Source organism: Marmota marmota, unplaced genomic scaffold (genome assembly GCF_001458135.2).
Source record: "Marmota marmota marmota unplaced genomic scaffold, marMar, whole genome shotgun sequence".
NCBI classification, from domain to species: Eukaryota; Metazoa; Chordata; class Mammalia; order Rodentia; family Sciuridae; genus Marmota; species Marmota marmota.
The window spans coordinates 7,162,613-7,175,216 of NW_025999949.1; positions in this window are offsets into that span (position 1 = coordinate 7,162,613).

The following is a 12,604-nucleotide window of genomic DNA, read 5'->3' on the forward strand; positions in this document are numbered from 1 at the left end:
TGGCATTTGGTATATATGTGTATCCAAAGAGAAGAAAATCTAAACAAACTGAAAAACCTCTCTAAATATAATTATACACTAGTTTTTAGCTTTCTTTACATTCAAGGAAGTATTTTAAATTCCACAGATGTATTTTCTTTCTATGTTTCTGACTTTGTACTTGATTGGAGAATTTATCATCTCTCTTACAATAATCCTAAGAGGTAGGCCCTGTTGTTTTCCTCCTTTGGGTAAGGAGGAAACAAAAACACAGGGCTGCTGTCATTTCCAAAGCATCACTTATCTAAAAAGAGAACTAAGGGCTGGGGATGTGGCTCAAGCCTTAACACGCTCGCCTGGCATGCACGGGGCACTGGGTTCGATCCTCAGCACCACATAAAAATAAGAATTAAAGATGTTGTGTCTGCCGAAAACTGAAAAATAAATATTAAAAAAAGAATTCCCTCTCTCTCTCTCTCTCTCTCTTCTCTCTCTCTCTCTTAAAAAAAATAAATAAAAAGAGAACTAAGGAATGGAATCAAAACTGAAGTTTTTTTGACACTAGAACAGTGATGTCCAAGAAGAAATATTCTTTTTCCTAACTTTCGACTCAGAATAGTAATGCAGAATACAATATGCATGTAGTATATGTGATTCAAGTGTTTCTTGAGATCCCCCAAATAGGAAATTTTAGGAATGGATATCAACTGCAAACTGATCAAAGAGGTATAAGAAAGGGTGAGGTTGAGGGAATGTTGAGTGAGGAATAAAGGCTCAAATGGCTTCCTCTGTGCCTCATTCCAGTTTCCCAGTATTAAGAGTATGGTCAATATTTATTTATTTCCTTGCCCTTTTTCTTCCTTTCTCTCTCTCTTTCCTATCAGTTGAATAGATAGGCACTGAGGTGACTAGGAAAGAGAGACAAGCTTATGCTATATTAGAAAAACCAGCTTCTTATGAAAACGATTAGAACATTTCCTTCATTAGGCAGGCATCTTTAGGGAAGAAAGAAATATTCATTCAAAATCTAATAAACTCACAACTCAGGAGATAAAATGAAGGAGCCAGTCAACTGTGTTGTCATATCACTTTATTGTAAACAAGGTGGCATTTTTTGAGAAACCTTTTTAAAGGCACATATTTTGTTGAAATAATTCAAACTGTAATTTATGAGATTTATACTTTCCCAAACCTAAGAGGACTGAATTCTTTTGTGCTTCCTGTATATATATAGTTGTTGAATCTTTTCTTTTCCTCTACCTGACAAGAACTTTTAACACATCTGTCTACCTGACATTTCAAATTTCTAATTTGCTTTGTGAGAAAAACAAAAACACTTCTGACATACTGACTGAGTAAATTGTGTAGGAAGAAAGAAATCTGTCTGATTCCATTTGGGAGAAAGGGTTGAGGATGCTGATTTAGGACAAATGAAAAGAAAGACAGAGAGAGAGAGAGAGAGAGAGAGAGAGAGAGAGAGAGAGAGAGAGAGAAAGTAAAAAGATGCAAAAACCATTTAAAGACATTGGCAAGAGATGGCAACAAAACCAGCACTACCAATTCATCCTTGACATCTTCACACTGGCTCTTTCTGGCTGGTTACTTTCCATATGGGAGGCCTCTCTTCCCAGCTGGGTTGTGACTTCCTTTCAACTCCAGCACCTAACTGAAAGCTTTTCGCTGCATTGACTGCCAAAAATCCTTGGCTGTGTACACATTGTAAAGAACAAAATGGAGATTTGGAAAAAAAAAAAAAAAAAACAACCAAAGAAAGTCTCTTTCTGTTTTTTTCTTTTTTTCTTTCCTTCTCTGTATCCCTTCCTTCCTCCATCTTTCTTTCTTTCTTTCCTTCATTCATAGAAGACATAACTAAAAAGGGGTTAACCCATAAGGAAAGGTTACTTTGAGGGAAGCTAGGGGAGAGGTAGTCTCTACTGGCTCTAGTCTAGGGAGCAGAGGAGATACGCAGGTTCTATGGATAGCAGGATCTGTGAATAGCAGGATCTGTGAATAGCAGGACTTCAAGAAAGTGTCCAAGCTTCCTGAATGTTCAGGACAAGGTAGTGAGAGATCTGAGGCCTTCATGAACCCAGGTCTTTCTGCACATCCGTCAGTTGAGTGATAGCCATTGTGGTTGCATGAAAGGTCAAGTCTCTGTAGGTTATGCCATTCCTATGACATACAAGCTCTTTATGTCTCTTGTAAGGTAGAGCCACAGGAACACCTAAGGCTACATTCTCTGGAAGGTTTTGGCATTAGATTGACTCAAAAAGTGATGTCTGTTGCACAGATACATTTGTGGAGTAAAAAAAAAAACAGCAGCTTTATGTTTCAAGTGTTTTCAAACTTTCATTACATCAAAGGGAGAAATATATATTTTACAATGAGATCTACCTTTCATATTTTTGGAAAAATACAAAAAGTATACAATAAATCTAATGCCACTGTACAGAAATTACCACTGCTTGCATTCTGGTTTATTAGTTTTTCATTTTTTCCATTATCTGAAAGAACAAGTTTTCTTAAAAATTCTCTTTCTTAGAAAAAGAAATTGAAGAGTGTCATCAGGAATAATCAGGCCCTTCTCTCCCAAATTCAGGACAATGCTCTGTTAGTAGGGTGCCAAGTGTCACCTTTTGTGTCATCTTTTAAGTTTACTGGTGGATTCTATGTGCCTAAGCACTGTGGAAGTGTTGGAATATTATCTGTAACAAGATATATCCCTCACCTCAATTTGGTCAACAGATAAGAAAATAGGCAGCTGCACCCATTAGATGTTACAGAGGAATGAGTACAGCACCATAGTATGAGAACACTTAGGGAGAGTCTCCAGCCCAACTCTGAGTGGTGGGGATGGATGGGGTGTCAGGGAAGTGGTGTCTTATCTGAACTGAGACAGATGATGGGAGGTGAGTCTGCGAAACACATTCATCTGCCCTGCTCTAGCAAAATGCGGCATGTGGATGACACATCCCTGGTTTCTTGCGGAGACTTTTCTCTGTTGGCATAACTTAGTTGTTAGTTGAAAGAGTTTCTGCTCATTCTGATGTCTGTCCTTAGAAGCTTTTGAAAAACTGCAATTTCATTTTTACTTAAAAAGAGTCTTCACCAACTGTTATTTGGATAGACAAAAAACATTACATATTTCTTCCCATTAATGACTTCGTTTAACAAAATCTGATATGAAATAATGTCTTAGTGATGTCTCATTTCTGTTCACTCCTTTCTTTTGTTTCCTTGACCTCTTGTCTTATTAAATATGCATCATTTTGATGTTTCATGAACTGTTTTCTCAATACTAAATGCTAAAAGCAAACATCAGAGCCATAACAGAACACTATAATTGCCCTATGTGACCAATATCTTCCTAGCATCTCTCAAAGTAAGTAACTGTTCTGTCTTTTTTTCATAAATGGAAATTATTTCAAACACAAGTCACTGAGAAGTGAGCACATTTATAATATTTATTACTTTTTCCAACCCATAGTTCTCCAAATGATTTCACATTGAATCTTCTTTTAGCAGAATTCTAAACTTTTCTGAATTATGATTGTTAGCAGTGAAAAATCCATCTCTATCTACAGTGGATAACTGTTATAAAGCTTTCACTGTTCTTTGGAAAAGGGTTACAATAAAGAACACACCTATCCATTGAACACATGTTTATTCTAGTGCCAGGACTGTATAGGAAATATGGGAGTAAAGAAGGCAGACACAACCAGTGGTCTCATGAACCAAACATTCTAGCTGAGAGGAGCAATATTAAGTAAATAATTGAAAAAAACATAAATCTTCATCTCAATCGATCCACCTGGCCCATCTGTTTCTTACCATGGCACCTAGTATACTTCCCTAACCCATCAAGGTCCTAGTTGCATGTCATCAGTGCAGCTGTACAGAGTAAAACCTAGGGATGGTGATATAATCCAGGAGCTGCAGGATTGTATACTATGCAACAGAACATGAAAGTTGGTCTTGGCCTGAGACAAGACCATGAATCATATTGCTTCTCTATCAAGTAAAGGTGAATTCAAACATTTCCAGAAACTCTGTGTTTATGATACAACAGAAAACACATCTGGAAAATAAACAGCATCATATTGGGTGTGAGAGGTTATACTGAGTTGTTCCAGTAATGAGTCCACCTTTAAAATCAACTGCAATTGAAAGTTTTGAGAATCTTCTGTCTTCTCCAGGATTCATGCAACTTGTACATGAATTAAAAAGGTGAGTTAATGAGGGATGTGATCGCAATCACTACCTTATATCTTTCAAGTATTTGTTGGGACTTTTCTCTGGGATTCTCTTGGGTATGTGATACTGGTTTGGCTTACTACATTGCTAGAAAGGTTGAGGTCAAGAGGGTTCTTGGGTTTTGTTTGGGGGTTTTTATTGTTTTATTTTGGGTTGGGGGAATATATTTCTGTCTTGACATAGCATTCATGGTAACAATAGGGAGGTAATAACAGTTGCTGAGACTATCATCTATTCTAACACTTCACTCAGGGAGTGAGGAATTAAGCACAAAATGTGGTTGATGATCCACTGAGCCCCCTAACTCTGACTCAGCACACAATTTCTATATTTAATCTGTCATTGGACCATAGTGGCCTACTGGGTCAGAATTAGAATGCAACAATCCCCAGAAAAGTCTGGGGGTGATGCCTTTTTGGAAGGTACAGACTTCCTGGTAACTAACCACAGGTTCTTTGGGGAATAACAGGGAGGAAGAATCAAGTATCTCCTTACAATGCAGGTCTCATCTCACAGAACACCCAGACTCTAGTCACCTACCTTAGGTCTAAAATTTAGATGAGGAGTCAGTTCTGTTCTCTTGTCTGTGTGGATTAAGGAAGACTCTAGTGTGGTACCCAGATATTCAAGTCCCAAGAACCTTATTGTCTTTTGGCCACTTCCAAGGATTTCTGTAGGTCACCTTTCTGAAATCCATTTTTGCACTAATATGTTATAATTATCATACCCACCTTTATTCTGGTGGTAATTTGCTACCTGGACTCTTCCACTCTAAGGATCCTTCATACCATTAAATTGTAGAAACCATTCCCATCACACAGTGTTAATGGTCATAGCCGTTTGGACTACCAGATGTCACATTTTTACTGTGCACTTCGTATCAGTAACCCATGGGTGATAGTTTGAGTTAATCCAGGTTACAATGCAGATAACTCTTCTGTAGTGACTATTGTGGACTTATCATGTCTCTCACTTCCTTCCAACCCAATTAGGTCAAATAAATTATCCAAGATTCCCTTTCATATAACCTGCAACCACCTTTAGCACTATGTAAGCCATGACTTAGCAGCAAATATAAGCCATTACTATTTTCTTATGGTGAAGATTTTTTTTTTCCATAGAATCGATGCTCACAAAAGTCAGTAGAAGAGTTAGAGGAGCAGGTTATATACTAAGCTTCCAAGAACAACTTTCAGGGCAATCTCACAAATATGACAGGAGAATGGTTACCTCTGTCACCAGGGCTGTGGGGTTTCACATAGGCCCTGTATATGGAACTGTCCCTCCTGTAGTTATACTGACAAACCTCAAGTTCATTGTGGTTTTCTCCATATACTCAGTTTCAGTTTCACACCTCAGAGAATTGCTTCTAATTGGTGAAACCTAAATTACAGCTGGGAACCCAGCTACAAAGATGTTTGGGAAAGGTGGTGTTTCACCCTTTCAACTTCTGCTACAGTAAAACCTTCAGGGAGAAGCCTGAATGTGATGAGCTGGCCATATGAAACAGTATCTGGCTGGCTGGCTAAAGCACCCAACGCAATGCCTGGAACAGAGCAAGTACTAATAAAGCTCTGGACTTGTTTCTCTAGTCCCATTTAAAGCTCCCTTTCCTTAGGTCATTTTTGTTCATCCAAATGAGATTAAATTCCTTGACTGTGTGCTCCCCAAACACTTTCAGTGTTTAAATTCTTACCTCATTTGTAATTACACTATAAAATGCCTGTTTTTCATGCTGAAGCACAAGATCCATGAAAGCAATCTACATTTTGAAAAATACAATATCACTAGGATGCTGACTAGTAACAGCTGTATAGTAGAGATTATGAATTTAAAAATAGAATTGAAAGAACCTCTGCCTTATTCCTTATTTTCCTAACAGCATGCTGTTGTTGACTCTTACTGGAATGAAACATAAATGCCCATGTTGCCTGATTTTATAAGTACTTTATTAAACTAATGAGGCACATGATTAAGAAGTTATTTTAAGCCAGGCATGGTGTCACACACCTGTAATCTCTGCTATTCAGGAGGCTGGAGCAGTAGGACCACAAGTTCGAGGCCAGCCTGGGAGAAACAAAAAGGGCTGGCAATGAGCTGAGTGATAGAGTGCCCCTGAGTTCAATTTCCAGGACCACAAACACACATACACTCAAAATTAATTAAAAATGTATCTTGCTTTTTTATCTACTTGAAGTAAAATGTCAAAATGTGATATCCAAAATGGACTTTTATAATCTACCTGGTAAATTACATGTAAAATAGTCTAACTCTTCCTTGGTCTTTGACCATCCTAATTTCCCAGACCATTATTTGATGTGTCTAACTGGTGTATAGTATATGAATAACTTTATCAAAAAAAAAAAAAAAAACCTCTTAGGTCAGATTTGACATAGCTTGAATTCTACTTTGTCTTTGTAGTTTGGGCTGACATATTAGCACTGGTTTCAAATGATACTGTGTTAAATATTGAAGGATGCCTGAGAAAAATGGCAATCCAAGTGCTCATTTTGTCCTTTTGAGTCTGGATATCAGAGTGGTTAAGAGCTTGGGTTGGAATCCTGGGTCTCCATCCTTTACTATCTTCATAAGCAAATTTCCATATTTCATCAATTTAAAACACCATTCAACAAGTCACTAAAACTGATTAAATGTATCCTGATTTCATAAAGGTTAAAATATGTGCTATTTTACCTTAGAATTGATAAAATATAACCCTCAGTCTCTTGATTATCAGTTTTTTCTCTGGGTTATTCACCAATAAAAGTCCTGTCTGGCTCACCACTCTCTTCTTCCACCTTTCTTCCACCATTTTCTACTGCACTCATTCTCCGGGAATGGCTGGAGTAAGAAGGGTGAACCTCAGGAGTCATTTTTTTTTTCTGCTAAATAACCCTTTCAGAAGCTCACAGGTAATGAGTGTTGGATGGGCATCTAACATAAGCTGGTTGGATTGTGTTTTTTCCCTGTGTTTAAATAAATAGAAAAATATATATGTATATATGAGCATACATAAACATATGTAAATATATAAATACACAAATATGTATAAATTAAAATGAATAAATTAATAGATAAATATACATATATACACACATGCAAGTATGTTTTATCTGTTTATTTAAATGCATACATATATACAATAAATGTGTGTATATATGTGAATATAGATGTTGTGTGTGTGTGTGTGTGTGTGTATGTGCGTGTGTGGTTGTGAGGAGGACTGGCCAGGTATTTGGTAGAACATCTCTCAATTTAGATTTGTTTGAAATTTTCCTCCTGGTTTGATTGGAGTCCTAGATTTTAGAAAAGATTCTACAGAGATAGGGTGCCCTTCTCATTCACATCATAGCAAGCTATCGCAAATGATGTCCATATGACATCACTGGTGACCTTGACCTGCATCACTAAGTTAAGGGAGTGTATGCCAGAATTCCACTGAAAAGTTTTATTGTTTATTTTCCATAATTTATTTTTTTGGGAATGTTCCACTAAGTTCTCTGGGAAACTTTTAATTTTATTTTTAGCTGAATTGGGGATCAAAATCTGGGAACCTTTAATCCAAAACCAATAGTGGCCTTAATTAATGGAGGGAACATAGGTCACTATGCAGGTCATGGAGGAAGCCTGTTTACAAGGTAGAAAAGTAAAGCTGACATAGAGAGAGATGTTGATGAGAAATGGACAGAATCACTTCAGCATTTCTATTTCCTGATGCTCAGAGAAGGCTCATGCCTCTTGGAAGTTGGACTTTAGACTATGATAGTACCAGAAAATCTCCCTTTTCATCTAAACCAGCTTATTAGAGTTCTACATATATAACCAAAAATATGCTAAATACATCCTTGAATTGCTATGAGAATGAAGCAGAATGCAAAGGAAGAATCTACCAAACAGCCAGATACAGACACATAGCAAGCAATATTCAATGTCATTATCCATTTGTGCAGATTTGTAGTTGAATCTGTTATATTCACCAGCATTGGGAAAATAAATTAATGGTGATGAATTTCTTGATAATCCTTGAGAATTTAAGACTGTACATAAAAAATATTTGTTATTGTAGCATTGGATTCAAAGAGGAGGAAAAAGAGCTAGCTGCAGCTTTATCAAGTCCTTGTTGCTTGCTCAATAACTAAGGCATGTTTGCATTAGATTTAGAGGCAAGAAAAGAGCAGCCTGATATTTGAACTACATGATTATGCACATTCTTCTTCCCTGAGGAAAGGACTCAAAGCTAAGTCTTTTAGTCAAGAAGTAACTTTGATTCACAAATTCTATGAGCATACTTAATGTCCCATGACTATTACCTGGAGCGGTTTTAGCCTTAAAGTACACCCGGGGGTGGGGGGAATATGATCATTTATATCTTTAGTATATATCATGAGATAATCTGTTATGACACTTATCTATAGTCATAAAATGAAAGAATAATTTTGGCATAAGTGATTTTGAATCACTCCCATTTAATTCTTCATATTTAATTTTTTCATGATGAAGAAATAACTATCAAGAACAGGAGAACTTTTCATAGATTGTTAATGAAGCTGTCTTGATGTTTCGTTTTGTCTTAACTCATTTATGAAAAATTTCACAAACTGATTATGATATTCTAAAAGCAAATATGGTATGAAAGATGCAACAGAAAGGTAGACCAGTGTCCAGTGCCTAAAAAGGGCTGCCTCCATCTAACAGAATATGTTTAGTCTCTGTGCATAAATATTTGGCAGTGTCGGCCATACTTAAGGAATTCAAAATTAAATAATTTTAGTATCAAATAATGTGTTTACTCTAGAAGTCCTCGTTTCATATCTATATATTAATATATAAATATTTACCCTATAATAATTCATGAATGCTTTCATTAGTGTCTATTAAATCCTGGAGATCAAAATATACACAAATACAAATTTGCCATAGGGCCAAATTCTCCAAGAATTTGCAGTCCATCAGGGAAAAGAACGTAATTATATTGCTAACTAACATTAAAGGGACAGTGGAGTAAAAGAAAGGCAAAGAGCTAGAGGAACAAAATGAAAGAAAAGAACTAGAAAAAAAATGAGAAATAATCAGAGATGTGTGCTAAGGAGGTGTGATGTGACAGGAGCTGAGGGAAGACTTTCTGTAAGACAATGTGTAGGAAGTCACCAAGGAAGAAGGTCAAAGAAACAATTGTGGATGTTATGGTTTTAATGTAACTATGGAATGCATTTTAAATGAAGGGATTCATGGATTGCCTTCATTTATTCATGAACAAATATTAAAGGGTGTAGGAAGTAAATTACATGGGACTCAAGAATAACGGAAAAGAAAAGATAGCCAATTTTTCAATTAATTCCAACAATGATCCAGTTGAAACAGAACAGTAGCTGAAAGGAGAGCAGCATTTCCCTATCTGCTCAGGTTTGGAATTGGAAGGGGAAAAGCCCTCTTTTTATAATCAGTTTACATAATGATCAGTATTTAAACCAAAAAAAAAAAAGAATAGGCTTTAATAGTATGGAAAATATCCTTTTCCTGTACAGATTGTGAACTGGAAGCCTCAGCTGTCTATGTGGCTCATTAGATAGCTTTAATGAGTGGCACCACCTCGAACATAACAGGGGCCCTGAAATAAGATCAAAAGGCTACAAAGAAGGAATGTCACCCTTAGGCAGGCAAATCAAAGCATCTGTGCCTAAAAAGAGGGAGAAAAACCCCTTCAAAGTGTTATTTTTCTTTTGCTCATTTCTGAATAACTCAAACCAACAGCTATTCTAGCAGGATTGCTGTCCTTTTTTGTCCATGTGGAAAAAGGCCACTCTGTGAATGTAGTACGTATCTATTATTTCTATCTTGCAAGCATCCCCTATTCCTCCTTCTGCTAACTGGATGTTTTCCTTTGGAGAATCTTTCTTTCCCCTAGGAGGATGTACAAGATAATGTGTGAGTCTGAACAGCCAATCAGAGTTCTTTACAGACTGATCTGCTCACCAGAGCTAAAGGCCTTTGAATGCAAACTTTGTCATCTTTGTAGGCCTGGAGCTGCACTGTGGTCATACTGTGAGAATGAAGCCAATACAGAAAATAACACTGAGGGAAAGTGGGAGAGAATTGTATTGTTTCTGACATTGTGGAGCTGGGATCAGCCCTTCCAACTTTTGCACCTGTGACTTATATAAACCTATAGATACATTTTCTTTGCCTTAGTTACACAGTTGAGTTTCGGTCACTTGACATTGAGTTTTAAATGCAATATGTTTTGGAACTATGCACTAAGGTAGCAAAGTGAAAAATCTTTAAAATAAAAATGTGTCATGTCTGGTGACTATATATAATGTGCATGCGGTAGCATAAGATGTTCAGAGGATCACATCTTAAGGTTAATTACTGAGAAAGGGAGAATGAAATTAGAAATGAACATGAAGTTTATTTTTTATCTTCTTTCACCGCTGGCAGAAAGTAATGAACAAGTTGTATGGATACTCTATGGAAATTCCATTTTGACTTTCCCAATGAATCTCTCATGAAAAATTAGGAAAATAGTGTCTTCACAAAGTGATGGAGATGACACCTGTAGCCTCAGTAAAAAAAAAAAAAAATCAAACTTTAATTGATAGTTAATTTATAGTCTATTTCGGACTGGACATGACAATAAATTTTAAGTAGGGATGGAAGGAGACAATTTAGAAGAAAAGAAATCTTGACCAAATAGATCCATACAAATATGGTTCTGTGAACAAACACATATTACTTTCGTTGCATTAGCAAAACTTCACTAATTCTCAAAAATAGCCAAAGAATGTATCTTCATCAGTCTGCACTGGGATGTATTTGTAAACCACATTCCCAGTCCATACACTCCTCTGAGAAGACTTTTAGTAAATTCTGAGTGAGTGAATGAAAACAGTCACTTTCAAAAGAACACACAAAATCTAAGCCGTGGATACCTATAAAGAAGCTGAGGGGTATAATAGAGAACAAAATTCATAATCATTTTTTATTAATTATTGCATTGCAATGAGAATAGTTACTAAATTTCCTGAGTCTTAGCGCAGGTAAAACTGTTGATTCAGGGGACCAGAATATGTGTTAATCAGAATTTTCTAATTTGGGAGGCCCTGAGTTCAATACAATATTATTTTAGGCAATAGATGACTGTGTAAACTTCAATGCCTTTCCAGGTCAAAAGGAAATAATAATTTTTCTCACGGGGTGGTTGTAAAGGGTGAAAGACCTAAGACTGGAATTTCACCCAGGGAACATTCACAACCCCCACTTTGAAGAAGGCAATTTAAAAAATACAATGAGTAGGAATTAAAATAGACTACAGTGAAAATTAATAGTAGGAAATAGCCAATTTTCAGGTCAGTAGATTCGGAGAGGCCTTTAGGTTGAAAGTGTTTGGTGTATGCTCAGAAAAGCAGGAGCGCATCCGGACAAATATTTCTTAGGGTTACAGAACACCCAGGTTCTAGCTCAGCTGTCAGAATCTACAGATCTCGAGCTCCAGTTCCTTTTCTACTTACAATGTAAAGCCTGGCCAGAAAGGGCTGGAGCCCTGGCAGAATGTGGGGGATGTCAATTACAACTCAGGGGACAGGGACAAAAACATCTCCAAGGACAGGGAGGGTGTCAACCAATTATGTAAAATTCTGCGGAATGAGGTGTCGCAAACACCTTAAGAATTCTGAATTTTTGAAGCTTTTACCATAACGCCTTTCAGCCTGACTCACGCCAGCCCAAGGTCCCCTGTGTCAGGGTTGGTTTCCCTGTGCCTTTCCTCCTTTTTCCTTCCAACCAAACCAAGCTTCGAAAAACTTTTGTTTTTTCTTCCACAAGTCTATAACGGAGACGCTTCTTCATCACTTCAACCCTACTTTCTCCCATTTCTTTGGCGAAACCCTGAAATGAAGGCTACCCCGCAGGCTGGGGACCTGAAATCCGGCCACCTAGAATTTGGTTCGGGCGAACCCCCAAGTGCCTGCTGGGGAGACTCCCTTTTCTCCCCCGGGCGGTTCCAGTGTGGGCAGGAACCCAGCAGGGTACGAGCTCTGGCCCCGCCGGCGAGGCGAGCGCAGAAGCCAAGCCCCAGGCAGAGAGGACGTGCGCCGCACCGGGGTGAGCTGTCAGCCGGGTGGCTTCCTTCCGCAGGAGCTATTTTTAGCAGTGCGTCGCCCCCCTCTTTCTCTATCTTCCGAGTGGTAGCCTCCAGCTCGCGGCAGCCGCTCCATCGCTCCTTTCCGTCTCCCCCACCTCTGCTGCCTCTTGGTAGCGTCCACGCGGGCAGGTCTAGAAACTGAGCATGTCTGGAAGCGCTCGGAGGCCCCGGCGGCGGCGGGGGCAGAGCCCAGCTGCATCAGGCTGAGCCCTTTCACCGTGCGACCGCAGG